Source organism: Notechis scutatus, chromosome 1, assembly GCF_049901735.1.
Source record: "Notechis scutatus isolate UNSWTSFEM ecotype Mainland chromosome 1, rNotScu1.2, whole genome shotgun sequence".
NCBI classification, from domain to species: domain Eukaryota; kingdom Metazoa; phylum Chordata; class Lepidosauria; order Squamata; family Elapidae; genus Notechis; species Notechis scutatus.
In genome coordinates this window covers 130,107,903-130,129,302 of record NC_142009.1, presented here as the reverse complement: position 1 = coordinate 130,129,302, position 21,400 = coordinate 130,107,903, and the positions used below count along the sequence as shown (strand labels likewise).

Below are 21,400 nucleotides of genomic sequence, written 5' to 3'. Positions count from 1 at the left end.
GCAATGTAGTGCACCTGCCTCAGGAAGGAAATTGTACCTGTTATAGTAGGAGTCATGGATATATTTATGGTCCTGTTGGAAACCAACCATTCCAGCTGGAAGGAGTGCTTCAGCGTGGATGTAGTCTGGACTCTCTAGATCAGGGGTCTCCAACCTTGGCAACTTTAAGACTTGTGGACTTCAACTCCCAGAATTCCTCAGCCAGCAAAGCTGGCTGAGGAATTCTGCGAGTTGAAATCCACAAGTCTTAAAGTTGCCAAGGTTGGAGACCCCTGATCTAGATAAACCATCAGAGAGCTAGATCCGATCTTCCTTGCATGATATAGGGCCTTATCTCGTAGTTCCCATGAGAAAGCTACCAGTCTGGGGAGATTCCTGCGTAACAGGCAGAGAACAATAGTCACCTTAAACCTTACAACTGTGGATCTGGTTGTTCACATCTAACACTACCTTATTTTAAATGAGCTAAACTAACAACCAATTTTGATCTTAGAAGAACACACATCCATGTACCTTCTATTTATTTTATTTCATATTCCACTGGATAGATACCAATTGATTGATTTTTTTCCCCAAAAAAATCACAAGCAGTGAAAATTGCCATGGTACTCTGCAGTGTTGCTCCAAAGCTTATTTATAGAGACTGCAAATAGTGACATAAACAACCATTTCCACAGAACCTGTTTGCAGTGAATTTTGCTATTCATTTTCCTATGAAGTGCTAGGCTATCTTTCATCTCCATGGATGCCTTCCTGGTCTACACCAGGAATAACAATAACAAAACGCAGTCCTTTCTCCACTATTGTTTAACATTTAGATGAAGCCACTGACAGAAATTGTTGAGATGTTTAGGAAAAGTATCATTGGTATACTGACAATATTCAATTGCATATCAATATTCAATTGTATTTTGTAGCATCTTTCTTATTAGCCTTCCTCCAGGTGGTGATGTTTGGAACTGTCCTGACTTCATTCATTCATTTATTCATTCATTCATTCAGGAATTTCCCCCCCGTAAACGTTCAGGAGCTGTGTTAGATGATATAATGTAAATACTTAACTAATATTTAATATTTTTATTTTTCATAGGAAGTCTGATATAAAAATAAGTCAATTATTAACCACAGAAATATCAATAATATATTTTTAACCAAACAGGAGAGGATGGGTTTTAATGCTCAGGACATGAATTGAATCAGCTTAGGATATGACCCCACATTTTCTGTCCTATGGATAATGTAAAACTTCATTACAATCAAGTAAAAGTATAAAAAAATAGAAAAGGTGTTATAATAAGGAAGGACAAGCATGAGGAGAAAAACATATTTGGCAAACATTTTGGGAGGAGCCAGTGCCACCAAACAAAATTTTATCAACTTACCTGTTGTCGTAAAGTTCTTATCAGACAATAAATAAAAATGCAGAGGATGATCTGGGAAATCTACTAGCAATGGTGAAATATAACTACTGGTACTTTCCACATGATTATAATATTGACAAGAAAACAGAACTTGCTCAGTTATTTCTACATCTCATCCTCACATAGGCATAATTGTTCTAACTTGTGGACTTTTTCAATATCTCCCCTCTAGGATTGCTGTGGGAAGAACACCACATCTTGCCAGGGTAGAAATTCTTCTATGCCCCAGATAAATCAAATATATGAGGTCCGAGGTAAGTTTTAAGAAGTACTTCATGCATTGGTCTACCAGCAATTTAGCTCAGCCAAGATCAGTTTTCCATTTAATATTTAAAAGGCATTAAATGGTTTAAAAGGTTATAAATGACGTTGCCTGAACATATCCATGTCTTTAATAAGTCTATATGTTCTCTATGGAGATTCTCAGTCATCCAGGTCATGGTTGTCCCAAAAGTGCTTTTTTAAGAGGCAACTGGATTTTCTGGATTTTCCCTGAAGATGTTTAGCTTCTCATCCAAAGAAATTTCTTCAGCTCTGAGAAGTGAAACGTCTTCTAAGAAAAACTAGAAATCCAGTTGCCTCTTTAAAAAGCACCTTTGGGACCTCTATATGTTGTTTATTTTCAAGGGAGCTGTCCAAGAGCATTTATTTATTCAATTTATACTCTGCTTTTATTCATTTTATAAGAAATTCAAGGTGGTGAACATAACTAATACTCCTTCTTTCTCCAATTTTTTTCTCACAAATAACCTGGTGAACTGAATTGAGTGGAGAGAGTGTGTGACTGGCCCAACCCCCCAGCCCCACCCCTGGGTTTCATGGTTTCATGTCTAAGGCAGGACTAGAGCTCAGTCTCCTGGTTGCCAGCCTGGTGCCTTAACCACTAGACCAAACAGGCTCTCCTTATACTTATACTGATTTCCTATTATCAAGAGGGCAAAGCCATCAGGAAGGATGCCAAATTTCAGTCAATAAGAAAAAAATTAGTCTCTAGCTTCTACTTTTATCATACCTGATTGAAAGCATATTGTCATGGAGAAAATCTATGTGGTCAGTGCCTGTCAAAATATGACTTGAAGGCACATAACCAATCAATTAACAATCAATTCAAGATGTTTCATTAATAACCCAACAAGGCACCTGAAACATCACCTCAAAGAATTTGACTGGATTGATTCCAAGGAGGCAAAATTGGAGAATGATCTAAGTTACAGTCTATAGTGTGGTCTTAGCTGAGCCCAAAACCTGGCTTAGAATGATTTAAGAGCATGCTTGCTGAATACACATTCATTACCTGAGGCACAACATACTCACCCCCATCCCCCGTATTTTAGCATGAGACGTGCACTATGAGAAACTTGTTTATGTAGAATAATATTTTTAGGCTTTGAGGCAAAGGTTAGAATTTTGCTTTTAGAATAACTGATTTGCAATTGATGCTCTTTGCAATACTGAGCAGTGGCTTGCAATGTGAGGCCAACTGAAGTCCCAGAGAGGATCACAGCATCAAAACAGATAGAAAAAATATGACAGCTTGGGGGAATGATGATCTGGCTTGTGCAAGTAATCAACTGAATTGTTAATATAATTATTGAACAGAAGTGGGGCTAAAATGCAACTTTGATTGACTTCTAAGGTAATTAAAACTCTATTCAATTTATATGCCTCCATTGTCAACTGAGGTAACAACAGAAGCACTTTAAATAAATAAAAAGATTTAGCAAAAAATAGACCCTTTTATAAAGCAATACATTCAAAATGATACTTCCATGTCCTGTTACAATTTAAATGAAGCCTCATGGAAAGTATTAAGATAAAACATAGAGACAAACAAACAGAAACATCTATCCATTCTGCACTTGAAGCTTTGTGTAGAGCAAGGACCTCCAAACATGGCAACTTTTAAGACTTGTGGACTTCCAAGTCCCTGAATTCCTCAGCCAATGTGGGAATTCTGAGAGCTGAAGTCCATAAGTCTTAAAAGTTGCCAGTTTGGAGGTCCTCTGGTGTAGAGGGAATTAGGAATGGCTTTGAAGGACAGGAGGAGCAGCTACTGTCAGATAAGAGGGAGCTGAGCCCAGGCCAAGAAAGTAACATGAGTAAACTCATCAGACAAACTCCTCCCTAGTACAAATAAAGACACAGTAGAGAATGAAGGAGGATACATATTCAGATTTGCAAGATTCTGTTTCTATGGCTTTACAATAAAATTAATACTGATCTACATGACATTGATTTCCTAGTCTGGTCTATCTTGAAGGGCTGTCAGGTTGGTACAGGTTCTTTCTATCACTGGAGTGTATCTGCCTCAGCTTTGGATCCCCGAAGAGGTAAAACTCACATTGTCCCTTTCACCTTTCCAAAAACTTTAGTGTCAGATGCAGAATGAACTGTTTTTCATGAATTTGTTTTTTGGCTTAGGACCAAACAGTTGTCTGTAAATTATTCATATCTTCTTCAGTAAGTAAATCCAGAGAAATTACATCGCCCTTTGTTCTCCTTATGACTTTTCAGCTCCTTTAGTTTCAGCAACTTTTTGTCCTTACTTCCATTAGTTCCCCTTTTAATACTCTTAACTTGTTACTATAAACTTGTTCTTTTATTAAATAAAATAAAATAAATTGTGCTGACCATGTTCTTTCTCACTGTACTTCATTTATGTAGCCTGTTGTTTTTTTTTAACTTTTAATATGGGACCAAAGATATATTTGTGGTAAACTTCTGATCTTGTCTAATATCCCTTATTACTAGGCTTTTTATGTTCAGAGTTAGGAATTTCTCACAATTGTTACTTATATATACACATGTATGAAACTGTGCAATTATCTTCTTCACTCTTCATTAAACATAAATCAGAGAGAGAGAGAGAGAGCAAAAAACATAAAACTGCAGAGACAATATAAATCAATCAATAAATTAAAATGCTTGAATAAGTACGAATATCTTGATCTGATGCCAAAGTATTGTAATGTTAGCCAGCTCATTTTCTTGAGGAAAGGTATTCCAAAGGTGACTGCTACCACAGAAAAGGATCTTTGCTTCCTAATCTCTTAATTGCTTCTCTATTCATGCAGGAATTTGATGCATTAATGGTAGAATAAGGACTAGACCTAGCAAGGTCAAATGCAAAATGTTTTGAGACCAAACTGATCACCAGTGGCAACTGTCTCTCCTGCCCGATTTTTTTTTTATTAAATTACTTTATTTATATTATTTATATAGCTGCCCATTTCACTTTTACATAATTCTCAGCAATTTATAATAAAATACATAAAATAAACAATATACTATAAAAAATAAAGCATTAAGCAGCCAGTCATAATTTAGTCAATCATCCACAGAACCAGGGGAGAGGCTCTAACCCTTGTCCAAGGCCCCAGGCTTGAGCACAAAACCAAGCATGGCTGACTCGGGAATTCTGGGAGTTGAAGTCCAAAGGTAATAAAAGGGCCATACTTCCCCATTTATTACAAAGAGCGCCATGAGAGAAAAAGGCTGTCCTTCTGGGCCTTGCCAGCCAGCACCCTGAAGCCAATGGTACCCAGAGCATGGATCAGATAGGATGGGTAGAAACAATTGGGGAAAGACAGACCAGTGAATAACCCAATTACTTGTGAGCCCACTATTCCAAGTGAGTTGGAAAAAGGGTTGTAAGAACTGAATCTTTCTTCCATTATAAATAGGGCTTGCATTTCATATTTGACAGTTGCTGGTATTTCTTCCTACCAGCTTTCTTATTTCTTGTACTCCAGACACCTATTAAAAAGCTGCCCTTTTGAATCAAAGCCTACAAAGCTTGTAGTTCTAGTCTTGACTAGGAGAAAAACCAAGTGGCACCCTGAAAATGGGCTCAGAAATGTGCCAATATAATTCAGGAATAAGTACATTGTTCTTCCCAACTATTCAAAAGTCTCCCTGCCAAAATTTAAACTAAATAAATTTTTCAATTATTATCAAGGTGCTATTAGGAACCAGAAATGATTTGTGGCATTTTAGTCCCTGAAGCAGACCTGCAAGTCCTCCCTCCCTCCTTTCCTAATTCTCCCCAGCTCCATTTTCATCCTGGTTCACTAAGCCTGTATCCAATTTGGGGGCCCCAGATAAAGCAAAAAAGTTTCATAGCACAAAATGGGGTCACACAATATTATTCTAGCTCAAGCTTAGATATAGTACTTATTTGTTATGCCATCTCTCTGCTTAAATTAATGAGATTTTATTAATTGCTAATGAAATATTACAGTCTATTCCTCAACCAGTTCACTCTTTTTATTATTACAAACAGCACTTTTACCTTTCAGCCATTTCTCCTGATTTATCAGAATAGAATCCCAATGTAATTATTCATATTTGTCCTTTCGTGCACTATAATTTCCCATCCATGCACTGAGCAAGTTTCCGCTTCAGGTTTCCTGGAGTGCCTTATTCAAATTATAGCATTTAGTTTTCCAATAGGCAGCAGTGGATTCTGAAAATGGGAAGATCCAAATAATAAGGGAAGTCTTGGGAGAAGGGAATTGTCTTTCAGAAACCTATAAAGAAAATTCAGAATTAAAAGTCAGTAAAGAATTAAAAAGCTCATCAGAGCAGGGCCATGGCTGCATGGACTTCTGTCATATGGAGGCATGGATGCTTGTGAGAGAGTAGGGATGCATGGGATAAGATTAATATTGAGGTTCAAACTCTTTTGTATGTAGGTTATAAGGATTATAGGTTTCATATGCATGTAAGTATAGGCAGAACTTGCATCATGATGTTTCAATTTTTCTTTTGTCATCTGACCAAGCTGTTAGATTCTGCCTCTGTGTATTTGCAATCAATCCACATTAAATCTGTTTTCCTTTTGCCACACACAATAGTGATAGGCCAATATATTCTTACCTCAATGTGCTTATTATTTATGGAGACTGGCTGGTCTTATATAACATAATCTCAACTCTTTATTTAAACTAAGGCCTTTCAGAATACTTTCAAAAAGCAGGACAAGATGCTAAATGCTTTCTGAAGATCTATCTTTTGCCCCACTGCTTCCTATAACCCATGTCATTCCAGGATTAACCAATGCTAACACTTTTGTGGGTTCAGTGGGGATGGCTTTTGTAGAGCAAAATTGTTAGTATTTTGTTTACAGTAGAGTAAAACCCTACCTATACATCCACCAGAAAAGCAGTGATTTTTCTGTTTGTGGCTTAAGAGGTTTACTTATTTTCAAATTGCAACAGAGAACCATGGATTAATTGTGATTATTCAGGGACTGCACAAAGCAGCTGATTGCTAATAAAAAAGCAAGCAGGCTCTGAGTCAGTCAGATGCAATTTATACAGAAATTGATATCAGAATTTTCTAGCCTCTAGGACTGGGATTATTTCTAATGAAGAAAGGACGAGATACTAACTTCTTTGCATTGTTAAGGAGTAACAGATTCTATTTGTTTCTCCTAATTTCTTCTAATATCAGTTAGTAGTCAAGTGGTCATCAGATTTTCCTGATATCCAGACCAAAGGCAGAGTAGGACAATTAGGAACAGACTTTTATTTAGTCAGGAGACAGCAGATGGATGAATTAGTAGGCACAAGCTCACAAGCATATTATATATTACACACTAGGCTATATTTTACTGTGTGGATGAAGGAATGAGTAGAAATTCACTGAAGTGAGGCTGAGTGCATCTTTTCAGGAAGATTCTGAACAGCAGCTGTGAATAACAAAAACAAACTCAAGTCTACACATGAAACAAAAAAGATCCTATCTCCTATCCTAGGGAAAATATAGCTGTGTAGCTGGGAATGGAATTCAACTGAATGAAAATAACCAGATATTATCCCAGGCTATTTTCAGAAAGTGGTCCATCTGGAATGGGCAAGGATATCTATGAGGGTGGAAATGAGATTCTTATAACAAAGAACACCATCATGGGATCATGGATTCTCACATACAGGAGTCAATGTTCTTGGATCAAGGATCTTTCTAAAATCAACAGCAGGACATGCTGTTCTGAGGGTTCTAGATGGAACAAAGGGCATCAGAGATCCTGCCTAAATACAGCACAATCTCCTTGTATAGAATATACCAACATCATTCCAAGGTAGAAGTTATATAAGAAACAATGGATGGAGTCATCATTTGGAATTAAACAACTTAAGAAAGGCAACTGGTAGAATCTCTTTCGTTCCCAAGAATAGTCACCTTGGGAGCTGACCAACGCAGGAGAGCCCACATTCAGTTTCTGCATTTCATTCATGTCCTCTGTTTTGCTCAGTTGGGCGACATAAAAATAGATGGAGGGATGAACACACACACACGTGCATTCCATATACTACCAACCATACAACGCTTGCAAAAATAAATTAGTGTATCATAATTAGGTGTCAACCTGAGGTTTGTGTAGCCTCAATGATTGTTTCATATGATTGGTCAGATGCTGAGTGAATACAGAAGAACTACTCAAGTGATATGATTGAGCCTTTTTTGCACATCCCAGAAGGCGCTGGATGGAGAGAAGGAAAACTGTTCCTTATTATGATCTATTCTTAAAAGCTGATAGGTTGTACAAAAGCTTTGAACCAATTTCCTTCCCTCCCTTACTTACTTAAAAGAGCTTGGTCATAATGGAACTAAAGCACGGAAAGCCACAACTTAGTATTTATTCACATTTATTTCACTTTTGGGGGAAATCTCTGGGTTCATGGCAGAACTCTGGGCACACATGGTACAATAGAACACCATTATTTTCATGACTGTGTTAGAATAACATTTCTTCCAAATGAATTTTGAACAGATTATATTTAATAGATTTATCGAGTGGCGTGGTGAAGATGCTTGTCTCCCACTTGGAAAGTTGATGTATTTTACAAGCTGAAGATTTTAGATTTAATCTGTAGCATTTCCTGACTGATCTGGAAAAGGTTACATCTGAAACTTTGGATAGCAGCTGTCAATACTATGTTTCTCTATCAGGCGAAAAGAGAAAATATCTGCTGCAAACACTGCGTAGACATGAGGAAGGGCATCCTCATCCAGTAAACACACAGCTCCATTCACTTGCCCCAATTTTACCCAGAATAAAGGGATTACAAAGTTGTAAAAAGAAAAAAAAAATTTAACAGATTCATCAACTGGACCAACAGAGAAGCAACCCTTGTGAAAGTCTATCAAAACTTCCCATTTCTGAACAGAGTAAATATGCAGAAATAATTAGGGAAACACATCAGCTCCCTGGATGTTCCATTTTAGACCTCAAGGTGGCAATACTTGAGAAAAAGAATCACAGAGCCTGATCAGGTTGCAAAACAGCTTAGCTGAAATTCTGTTTCAAAATTCAACACAATTTTGCATAGATTAAACATAATCCAAGGCTTCTGTGTACATACCTTATCAAATTGCTTGTGTTAACTAGCTATTCTGTGGCATGTACAACTGGTTTTTTATGCAGTCGTGTTCCTTACCTGGTTCTTCTTTCTTACATGGAGTATAATGTATGATATGTACCATACTTCTTTCTTAGAGAATAACCATATATATTTAATAGATTAGATTTTGAGAAGCATTCTCATGTCCAGTGCAATAGAATGACTGCTCTCCAAAAAAAAAAAAATAATAATTTTTGTTTGCTTTTTTAAATTTCTGGACATGATGTAAGTAATTTATCTCCTACCTCCAAAATAATTCTCTGTCCTCTCTTCTCATCATTCTCCCTTCTGTAGATTATTCCCTTCTCTGCGATCCTTCTAAAGATTCTTTCTCTTCTTGTTCTCTCTTTCCAAGAAGCTATTTTCTATGAAATGAGTTATAATCAGGGGTGGGATTCTACAGGTTCGCACTTATTCGCTAGAACTGGTTGTTAACATTCTAAGCAGTTTGGAGAACCGGTTGTTAGAAGAAATTACTGGCCTAATCCTGTAAGAAAGGCAGGAAGGAAACATTCTGGTGTTGCTTCCAGAAACTGTATCTCCATTAACTCTTATTACATTCTTGGCAGGACTAGACTTCCTGTCTCTGGAACTTCTCTGCAGTTTTTTTCCCTCCTTTGCTGGTACTTTGTTTGTGTGGAGTGACCATTCAAATTTACAGTGGCACTGAAAAAAGTGACTTATGACTGTTTTTCACACTTACGACTGTTGCAGCATCCCTACAGTCATGAGAGGCCAGGCGAGGAGATGCGTGCCTCGATGTGAGTGATGTTGAGTTGGCCACGCCCAACCAGTCACATGATCACCAAGCCATGCCCACTAACTAAGCCACGCCCACAGAACCAGTTGTTAAAAAATTTGAATCCCATCCCTGGTTATAATTCATGAAAATTTATATAACACAACTAATTAATTCTTAAAATGCCACAACACCTGAGAAGCGTAACACACATAACAGTATATGGTGTTAATACTGACTTGCTAAAGAAAGTTAAGCTGGAAAAGAATAGACTTTTCATGTATTTTACAAGCTGAAGATTTTAGATTTAATCTGTAGCATTTCCAGATTGATCTGGAAAAGGTTACATCTGAAACTTTGGATAGCAGCTGTCAAGCTACATAAATAGTACCATACTAGATTTGATTGAATGTAAGGTAGTTCCCCTGTTTATTTGAATTTCTTCCATCAGGCTGTACTAATGAAGCAGAATTCAGAATTAATCAACTACTTAAAGTTCCTGAATTCAGTAATTATCTGGATTATAATTAGGGCTGTGCATGGACCATCCAATTTACTTGCTCAGTGTTAGTCCAGAGGGAGAGGATTTAGCTGGTTGTCACTCATTTTAGAAAGACCTAAGTTGAATATGTCCAAACTTGAAACAAAACACTTGGGTACCACAAGTTCTGGAACCAAGACAAAACACATTGAGACTGCTCTGCCCCCAGACTAAAATAGGGATATTTTGAACAGTGTTGTTCTATTCATTCTAGAATTTCCAATATTTGAATCCAAGTTATTCTTTTTTTTCTCTCTCAAAGTTTCCAATTGCAGAGGGCATAGGGAATGTACCTACCAAAAGAACAGGAGCAAGAGATACTACCAAGATAAAAAGGGCTTCAGCTGCAGTCAAGAAAATAACTTGAAAAAGTATCTCAGACAAACACTTCCCTGGTTCACCCAAAGATCAGGGGAGGGAGAGGGAAGCACAAATTATGTTACTGTACAGTATTTGTTCAAATAAAAGTGGTCCTGGCCTATTTCTTATTGGTTTCTTAGTCTGGTCTATCTCCTAGAGCTGAGATCAGTCTATTCATTATAGGAAGGCCGAAAAGTTCTATCTCTACTGCTATTGGCTGAGACTGAACAGTATAATGAGGGGCTAGCTTTTAGAGGAAAACCATAGTTATATCGGCCTAACTCAGAAGCAGATGCTGCTGCTGCATAGGTACATAGTTGCATTCCTTGTATACATTTTATTGTCTTTTTGTTTTTGTTTTTTGGTTTTTTTGCATGCAAATAGTCATTAAGAATCCCAGCAGGTGGCAATACCTAGTTTTAAAAACTAAACAGAGTTAATTCAATACATGGATAAGAAGTACCTGAGAATTTCAAGACTGCTAGCTAGACTGGGAAATGTACTTTAACAATCCCAGAAGGCAATAGCAAGCCATGATTCTTATACTGCAAGGAAAACTGCATGGATGTAGTCATGATGAGCTAAGCTCAGCATGGCTTGTAATGACTTCAGAGACACATTCATGTTTTCTGGGCAATAAAAGCTTACAACCCTGAGTTTTGGCTATGATTGATACTTGTTTAGATTTAGAAAAAAATAAATGGGCATGTTTGAAGGTGCATAAGGCAAGTATGGCTGACATTTTCAAGGTGCACATTATGAGTGCAAAATCATGTCTGTGTGTGCTTTTGAGCTTTCAGGAGGCTACTATAAATGAAAAGGACTCCTTGTTGATTTCTTCAACTTTGCTAGTTATGTATACTTTTATGCCTTGTTGACACTGAATTTTAGGGTGGAATCAAAATGCCACAATTACTGGGTTGGTTTTTGTAGGTTTGCTGGGGTTTATGTTTACAATTGTGATTTAATACTCTATCTTCTTATACCTTTTTTGACGTTGAGAGCTTCGCAAGTGGGGACACAACTGCTAGTATTGAGCCTTGCAACTCGGCAGATTGAGTAGTGGTTAGCTTTACTACCATAGTGAATCATCTTCTCCTTCTGCAAAACTAGAGACCTAACACAGTGGCTTTTTGCTGGGTTTGTAAAAAGGCAGAATAAAATGGCTACTTCCATAGTTTATTATTTAATTAGAGGCAGATAAATTCAAAGGCTCCAGGTGGTATGCAGAAAATGTATAGAAACCCACAGAGCACCACATCAGTAAATTTGGTGCATCTAAATGCCAACTGCTCCTCCTTTGCTTATTGAGATGACAAATCACCCTGGCACCTAAGCTGTTTGAAAAGCCAGGTTTTCAGATCTTTTGTAAGGTTCAGCCTGGATGAAGCACCAGGGGAAAGATTCCAGAGTGGAGATGGCCACTGTAAAAACACAGCTCTGGGACCCCACAAGATGGCACTCTTCTAATTGGTGGGACCTGGAGCAGGCCCACTCTGCCTGATCTTATAAAATGGGAGAAAGTCTGTCCCTTAAATAACCTGGCCCTATGCTATGTGGTATCGTAAAGGAATGTTCACGCATGTAGGGTTTTATTCATGAAAACTGGCACCTTGAACTTAATCCAGAAGCTCACCAATATCCATTCACAGCTTGCACAGAAGAGTGAGTGGACTGATGTGCATATTTACATAGATGCAGCATAAACTATATTGGTTCACAATCACATTTCTCTGGAAGGAACTGGGTGAAGATCTGGACGTTCTCCAGGATTCAAGCTCTGCTCAAACAGCAGAGGAGACCAGATGTGGATGCAACCGTTCTTGAAACATGAGTCTCTGGCAACTGTCACTAATACCCTAATACATATCATATGGATTACTTAAATGCATTGCTTTGAAGGCTATTCTGAAGCTGCAGGGGTTCAAAATGTGTTTGTCTAGTTTTTCATGGATCAGTCCCAGTTCAGCAGCATTACAGATAGGCCTTGGGTTACGACAATTGGGACTGGTATAATCACCGTTAACTGATGGCTCTCCGAAGCATGTCATCATGTGACTGCACTGCTTAGCGACAGCAATCCCAGCAGTCCCTGTTGCTGTCATAACCCCATAACCGCATGGGTTGCTAACCAGGAAGAGGTAGGAGTCTCAGCTAAAGAGTACAAGGGGATGGGGGGGGGGGTCCACCGAGTCTTGGGTTGGTTGGCAAGATAGGTTGGGCTGGCAAGTGCAGCAGGTAGGCACTGGGAAGAGCAGGCAGCTGGCAAGGGCCACAGGTGAGTGTTGGGGTGGAGGGCAGGGGAGTGCTATGGCATGAGAAGATCCCTGGGAATTTCCTTTGTGGGAAACTGGCAGGGAAGATTGCAAATAATGATCATGTGGGGACATGACAGCCCCAACTTTGCAGGCTAGCTTGACATCTTGACCCTTGTTTGGCACTCTCATAATTTGGAATGGTTACTGAATGAGTGGTCGTAACCCAAAGACATCTTGCAAGAATTGCATTGGCCTACCAATAGGCCTCCAAATACAATTCAAAGTGGTGATTGTGACCAATAAATTCCTATACTATAGGGCCTAGGCCCTTACTTCTTCTGAGACTGCCTTCTTCAAGCAGACTTTCTGCCCTGCATATGCTTTTCTGGGGAAAACAGTTGGTGATCACACTCCCCAGATGGTCTGGGGGATGGCAGCTGGGAAGCAAGCTTTCTCTGTAACGGTGCCAACCTTTGGCATTTCCTCCTCCCAGAGGTGAGAATGGCCCACTCTTTCATGACATTCTGATAGCAGATGAAAACCACCCACCTTGGCCAAGGCTTTGGAAGATGAGTTGAAAGAATGTTGGATGCTACTGCACTTGAGGGTTATGTTTTCAGCTGTTAGGCGACATGTAGCCCTGCGTTGATTTTATTCTCAGATTTTATGTATCACTGTAGTAAAGTGGCCAGAATCTGGTGAAGCGGGCAACAGACAAATGGTGTGGAAGGGAGGGAAGGAAAGGTCATTATGGATTGGACCAACAAAAGAAAAGCTTTTATTATTTATATGCAAGTGTGTGTTATATAAACAATCATGTGTTATTTACAATTTTATTCACTTATACAAGGAAATGACTTATAGGAGGGATAAATGAACAGAGAAAATCTAAATGAAAACAAAACCTAATACAATCTAAACATTATTTTTAAGGAAAATAAAAGATTGATATGTTTGAAAGGAAAGCTGTGAAATTGGATGAACAAAACAAAGGATAGCAATAGCAGTACTGTCTTATTTGGGAGGTCTACCAATATTACAGAGCAACACGCTCAAGATATTCAAACTATCCTGACTAGATCTATTTCATTGATTTGTGAAAAAAATACATTTTAGATAAATCCCTATTTTTTACACTTGCCTGATAAATTCTTGTTCTGCTTAAGGTGTTTTACTGTAGTTAAAAAAAACTAAAAAATATGTCTTTATATGTTATTGTAAATAGACTTATTCTAAATGCTATGTTGATACCAGAAGAAATTAATATGTATGCATATTGTATATACCGGTATGTCTATACCAGGGGTGTCAAACTTGTGTCCTCATGGTGGCATCACAAGACACATCATGACTTTTTTCCCCTTCACTAAACCAGGCATGGGCTTGACCAGTGCGTAACACATCCGGCCCACCAGTTTGACAGCCCTGGTCTATATAGATACTTTTTGCTGATATGTAAATGAATATGCTGAAAACACAAAAGTAACTGTAATGGGCAGTAAGCAATCTAATTATCCTTGGATTCTGTAATTGTGAATATCTCTGAATATTCAGAAGCAAAGCATGAAGATCCTATATTTCTAAAACTTGTGTCCCATATTTAGGATTCAGAGGTGATGGTCCTGCTTCATAAATGGTTCATTGAAGATTATTGTCACTTGCTTAGATATAAAATGTTCTACAATTTTAGCAGAAGCCTGCATCTTTCAATCTGTTTCCCTATGGAAAAGCTGCAACCTTTTTTTAAAATTTGTTAAATTGCTTTGAATTTAATTTAATCATAGGGAAATAAGATGTGTTCAAATATTGTAATAACTTTAATTTTAAATAACATGCATTGAATTGAAACTTAGTAGTATTTGCTCTCCTGTGAATTAATGAATACCTGAAAGTGATTAAGTCCACTGTTAAAATGCCCTATTCCAAAAGTGCACAGCCTCTCAGCAAAATTTTCAAACCTAGTTTGTGATATCAGTTCAAAGAGAAAAATTCTTGCTTTGGGGTGTGTGTGTGTTGTATTTGTACCATGCCTAAAGGAGCTCTTCAGTTTATGACTAAAGTCAGTGTGTGTCCAATTTTGTGGATTAGCCACAGCTGGTACAGGCTGTGAATGAGAAGTTTCATTTTGTACTGGGCAAGTGAGGTAGTGCCATCCTTATTCTGCAGCTCTTTCTCAAAGCCGCTTGAGAGAGAGAGAGAGAGAGAGAGAGAGAGAACTCAATTCAGAGGTGAAAGATTTATGCCCACTTGTGATCACGCAGGGTCCATCTTCAAAGGTGACATATGATGGGGGGAAGAAAGTAAAGCAAGTAATTTGATAAAGTTATATATAGGGGCAACATATTTTTTTTATAAATAAAATGAGCTGCTTTATTGATACAATTTTTGTAAACAAAAAACAAAAAACAGCCCTAACAAACCCAATATTTATAACCACTGAATGCCATCATACTTTGAATAGGTTTCAGAATTCTAACGGGAAAAATGTTTTGAAATGTATATAACATGTTGAAGGTTGTTCTGTATATTCATAAAAAATCATAAAATAACAAATAAAAATGAATTATAACAAAAAGCGTGTTTGGAATTGCAGCTCCTGCTACTAATTAAGTCTGCTCAAATCAGCCTGACCATATCCCTGTCTTATCTTCTAATAAAAGATCCCAGGTTCAGGCCAGAGATCTATCCAAATCAGTATCCCGTCCTCACTGCAGCTACACATAAATCTAAAATGCAGTTCTAAGCAGAATAAGAGTCATGCCTTTTTTCTTTCCCTGGTAACAACTATTGGTAGGCATACAATTGCCTTTACACAAAGTAACATAATAGTCATGATGATTAGAAAATTATCGATGGTCTTCAGGTTTATCAGACAACCAGGTTAACAGGCTTTCTGCAGTTTTTGGCCAGCACAAAAGAATGCAATTGTAATTTGCTTAGCTGCAATAGTTAACAGTCTTGATAATGAGGCTGGCATGTGGTACTACCTAACAGTTTCCTGTGGGACTAATTCAGATGGCAGCAGAATAAGCATCCACCAACAGTTCTTCCTAACTTGCAATAGATTTGGGGCTGGGAAGAATTTGTTTTGACAGAGTTAGATCCAGTTTTAACTATCTGTCTAAATCCAATATGGTGGTAAAATGGGCCTCCTGATAAAAGGAGAATCTCTCCCTTCTTATTTCACACTTTTTTCATCTCTTTGTTTTGTTTTGGTTTAGCTTCTGCTCTCCAAGTTTTTCTCTGAACCATCTCACATTCTTAACACTTGTACTATTACTTGGTCTATTGTTCTCTCTCTCTCTCTTCTTGCTCACTTATCTGTCTCTTATTCTAATGCTTGCGCTATTGCTATCTATCACTCATCTTGTCTTTTGCACTCTTTTTCATTCTACTGCTTGCTCTCTCAGACTCTGTCTCTCGTGTTCTTTCATTCTAGCAATCACTCAGATTGCTCATTGTCTCTTTTGCTTTGTCTAACACAGTTGACCAGGAGCTGTAACCAGGTGCTGGCAGGTACTCTGCCATTACCCAAGTCAAAACAGCCATAAAGAAAATCAAGAGCAACTACAGAAGAGGGGAGGTGCCTACAGTAGTCAACAACAATTGGACAGATATCAGCCTTTGCCTCATTATCACTAGAGTTCTCACCAAAACATCACTCATTGTACATAGAATAAAAGTGGAAAAAGATAGAAAAGACTTATGCAGATAGGTAGCCTCAGCAATGGGATGGAGAGATCACAAGGATGTATCCTCTAAAAAACAGATTGCAAGGAATCTTTGAGCCAATGTTGGGGGATTGTGTGGATACAGTTTACCTTTCATGAATTAATCTAACATTTTAAGTCATCTAATCTAGTGGCCATTGTATCTATAGCAATGAATTTTACAAGACAGTTCTTTTTGTTTTCAATCTCTCAATAGTCAATTTTGACCAATTCTGAGAGAAAGATGCATCATTCTTTATCACTTCATTCTTCTTTTCCTAAACTGAAGTTTCAAATGTTATAACTTTCCTTCACAGTGGTCTTCTTCCATCTCTTTGATAAAATAAAGTACCCTTTTCTACATCTTTTGAAGTAGTATCATATTCTTTTTCAAGAATACATAAATCCAACTTTGATAGAACCATGCACCAGTACAGCTGCTATTGCACCGGACACCTTTTACCTCTAAAGACACTGTTTTCAGCTCTTTGCTGTTCTGTTTTAAACACTCTAAATATATTGATCTGAAAATATGATTATTGAGGTAGTTTGCTAACCCAGACTACTTCAATTGTCATATTTTCAAATACTGGATGAACAAGTGAAAAAACATAGCTTTGAGAAGGACTTCCTTCCTGCAGTTTCTTTTTCTTCTATCAGTTAAAAAATAATTTCATTCTTTGAATTTATCATCAGTAAGGCCATGTTGAACACTTCTGTGGATGCAGTTGCTTTAAAGCCTTAAAGAAAAATATTTGACCAGTACCACTGTTGCTCTGTAAAGCAACTGTTTTGTACAGACTTAGCAATCAAATGAGATTTTAATGTACTTAATTTCTGAACAATTGTGCATTTGATTATCTTCATCTTTTTGTAATTAGAGAATAAAGACATTTGTGGTTTAAGACAGTGGTCGCCAACCGTGGGCCACGGCCTACTGGTGGTCCACAAGAAAATTTTGATGCGGGAACCCGCCCCTCCCACTTACCTGGCAAACTTGCCTGCTAATTTGCTACTTTTCCTTTTTTTCCCCATCAGCTCTTCTGCTATGCCAGGAGATTTAGATTACTTAGAAAGCAGGAGACCATTGGATTTCTTCCTTTCTAGCTAATCTTTAGATCTTCAGCTCTGCTTTTAACCAGAGCCAAACCTTCCTTAGGACTAAAGCTTCTATTATTCAGTGCAGAATTATAAATCTCTAAGTGAATCTGTGATTCCGTGAGCAACTCAATCTGCCTGCCTGCTTTGCCTGATTTTGGGTAAAAGTTGCTCTTTTTTATAAAAAATTAAATATTTACATACATGGTATATTGTGAGTTAATTTTGTGAGTTTGCTTGCTAGCAAATTTTATGAGTTTGCTTGCAAGCAAATTTTATGTGACAGATTCAGGTAACCAATGACAGAAACACAGATCTCTGAGTGAATCTGTGATTCTGTGAGCAACTCAATCTGCCTGCCTGCTTTGCTTGATTTTGGGTAAAAGTTGCTCTTTTTTAATAAAAAAATTCAATATTTACATAAATATTTATCATACAAGCCATGCCCAGCCACTCATGACCAAGCCACACCCACAAATTAGGCCATGCCCACAGAACTGGTTAAGAAATTTGAATTCCACCCCTGCCTCTGTGTGTGTGAGAGAGGAGGGGGAGAGGGAGCGGTTCGATCAGATCTCTCTCTCTCCCACCAACATCAGCAAGCCACCGTCAGTCAAAACTCATATTAGTGGTCCCCGGGATTTAAAATTATGAGTTTGGTGGTCCCTGAGGTCCAAAAGGTTGGAGACCCTTGGTTTAAGACATTTCAGTGATGTATTTTAATAAATGCCTTAATATCCATCAAACTGGGATTGACAATGGACAACCTTTCAGTTTTTTGGGGCTTATAAATGTTTATCTCCCAGTTTTCCCTGCTGGCTAGGATATTACTTCATTATCTATGGTTTATAGGAAAAACTAATTCTACTTCAGGCTATTTATTATATCAAATGGGTTAGCCATCTTATTGCAACCTACCTAGGGCTGAGTGCTACAAGACTAAATATAACTTACTTTTGGGAAGATATGGATAAGATCATGTTGTTAATTACAGACTTGTCAGAGGGAAACAATCAGACCACACATGTACAGCTCAATCTAGCTACTTTAATGTTCCCTGCCAATCAAACAGGAATCTAAACACACTGATAGTTTTTGCCTGGGAAAAAAAAACTAGATAAGCTTCAAAGGCATGGTTTGTGTGTGTCAGACTGGTTTATATAGCAAGTCCATGCTAATTCCCTGCTTGAGCCCTCCTCCCAATGGGATGGTTGATCTCCAAGACTAGTTCTTTAAATCAAGATCTACTTTTTTCATCTGGGAAAATTGGGAATTAAGCAAACCTGAAATCAACTTTATGGGGATCCTTGGTGCTCTCTGACCTTGATTGTTTTCTTGCAGGCATTTCATTACCCAACTAGGTATCACAGTGCTAGAGTGCTAAATCTAGTTTTGTTCACACACCATCTTGTACATTAATTACAATCAAAACATTTGCTGCCTGCAGTATCTTAAAAAAATATTACAAAAAGAAAAAAGGATGAGAATGGCAGAAGAGAACAAGTAAACTGAAGCATCAATTTATACTATGACATAGTTGTTATAATCTCCAGATTGAGTAAAACTATTTAGGGAAGAGTACACCAAAAAGAAATGGATTTCTGAACACTGCAATATTTGTTAGTAGGAAGAAAGGTGCTGTCAAGTGACAGCCAGCAGAAAGACCATTCTTATTAGATGAAGACACTCTTCACACCATCTCTCCTTCTTCTGCAACCAGACTTTAAAATGTATTTATATACAAATATGTCTTAAAGCGTTATGATGCATTGTTGTACTTCTGTTGTATTAGATTTTAAATCCTATTACTTTACATTTCAATTATGCTTGAAAGCTGGGCTGGCAAACTACAGACAAAATATCCATATGTCCACTAGCTCAAACCAGGCAAGTCTCACACCTGCCATGAATATCTTAGTCCTGGATTGATGTAACCTGCCTTTCCAACAAAGGCAGCTAAAAACACAGAAAAGAAAGAAAACAAGTTAATTGAAAACACCCTTGGCCTATGCCAGGAAGCACAAGGGAACATAGAGTTAGTTTGGTCAAGTGGTTAAGGCACCAGGTTAAAAAGCTGGAGACTAGTCCCTTTCACTTAGCCTAACCCACCTCACAGAGTTGTTGTTGTTATGGGGAAAATAGGAAGAGATAAGAGCATTAGCCATATTTGCAGCCTTGAATCATTTGTGCAAACAATACAAGTGGGCTACAAATAAATAAAATATTATGTAATCTGTCATATCAGCAGGGTATTAATCTCACACAAGCAGACAAATTTAAACGATAGAGCACCTGGTGAAGCACATTTTGCTACAGAGATCTTCTTTTTTTAAAGGTATTTTCTTAGCCCGCATTTGGTTCTGATATACCCTAGGGAAGTTAAGCCACTTTGAGACTACAACATAGGATAGTTAACCACGTTCCCTTGGCCATCTGAATCCTTTCTTCCGTTTAGCCGGGGGAGTAAAAATACAGGATGGAGAGACGGATCACAGGAGTCCAGCAGATTTCCCCACACCCCCCCTTCAACAAACCTTCACGGGCAGCAAGCAGTCCCCCCAAAGCGGCAGCAGAGGAGGGGCGCGCGAGGAAAGGGCCGACGGACAAGATAGGCAGGACGGAAGGAGGAGCTTCGCTGCAGCTCCAGATGTTAGTAGGGCGAGGAGGGGCCGGAGTGACTAGGGAAAGCCGAGCCCTGGGGAACCCTAGCGGCTTTCCCGGCCTTTCCGCTGGTCGCTTTGCCGTGGGGTTGCAAACCCCGACGTTGCAGCTAGGATCAGAGGGAGCTCTGTGCCCCTCCCCCACCGATCCTCGCCCTCCCTTGCCGCAGAGCGGCGGGATGCGGGGGATCGCTCTGGGGCTCCGGCAGTTCTGCTTAGCGCTTCCGCTCCTGCACCTACCGTTGTGCTGGCGCACCGTCGTTAAAACAGCCGTCCTAGCGAGCTGTTCCGGCAGGGTGTGCGAATAGTGCTTTCCCCCGCACACACGATTCTCCCCCGCGCAGAATTCACAAGTATTAAGTTGCCACCCCATTTTACTCAGTCTTGTGTAACCTTATTACCAAAAATAAATAAATAAAAATCAAGTGGCCGATAGATAACCCCTTTTATCGATTTCCGCGTTTTATTAAAAGGCATCGACCTTTGTGAGCTGCAGCCCGGCTCATCAGATAACACAAAATATGTACTGGGCTGAAAAAAGGTGCTGTGGGATTCTTCTGACTTTTGCAGCCACGCGGCTCTACTATAATGTCCACCCTACGGTCGGTTCCCGTGATCCGCCCCCCCCGCAGAAAAAACAAAGCATTTTTCTCTCTTCGACTAGACCAGTTGGGTCTCCCAACCTCGGCAACTTTAAGCCTGGAGGACTTCCCAGAATTCTGGGAGTTGAAGTTCTCCAGGCTTAAAGTTGCCAAGGTTGGAGACCCCTGGCCTAGAATTTTAATGGCCCGAGCGTCGGGTTCCGCTGCCCTTCCCAGCGCAGAGGCAACTGACACGAAGGCTGGTTAACGACCGGCGTGCTCCTCAGCTCCCAAAATAACTGGCTGGGAGACCAAAAATCCCCCGCATTTTCCCCGTGTCAACGTGAGATTATGTGTCACCACCACCTTACCCCTATCTACCTTGAGGGATGCCTCCCATTGGACAAGTCGATTTTATTTAAGTCAGCGACCAACTTGATACCAGATCTACCTCCCCCCGCCCTCTACGGTATTACAAATTGCTGGAGTGAGGATTAAGTCACCTTCAAATAAAGGCCCAAAGGTGAGCCGGGCTCTCCTTCGGTCGTTTTCAATAGGCATGGCGAGTGTACTCAAAATGGCGGCTATTCAGCGCCCCACAAACCTCGCCTCCTTGGCATACAAAG

At 38.9% G+C, this 21,400-nt stretch overlaps 1 long non-coding RNA gene across 2 annotated transcripts; it reads right to left on the bottom strand.

Moving 5' to 3' along the window:
- Positions 1–287: 287 nt before the first annotated feature.
- LOC148132990 (uncharacterized) lies at positions 288–20,318 on the bottom strand. Of its 2 annotated transcripts, none has more exons than XR_015747018.1 (3): positions 20,068–20,318; positions 13,275–13,420; positions 288–375 (listed from the first exon to the last, which is right to left on the bottom strand). It is a non-coding gene; the product is annotated as an uncharacterized LOC148132990 (long non-coding RNA). The 2 variants fall into 2 exon arrangements; XR_015747019.1 differs by lacking the exon at positions 288–375 and adding an exon at positions 4,976–5,950.
- Between the last annotated feature and the right edge of the window lie 1,082 nt (positions 20,319–21,400).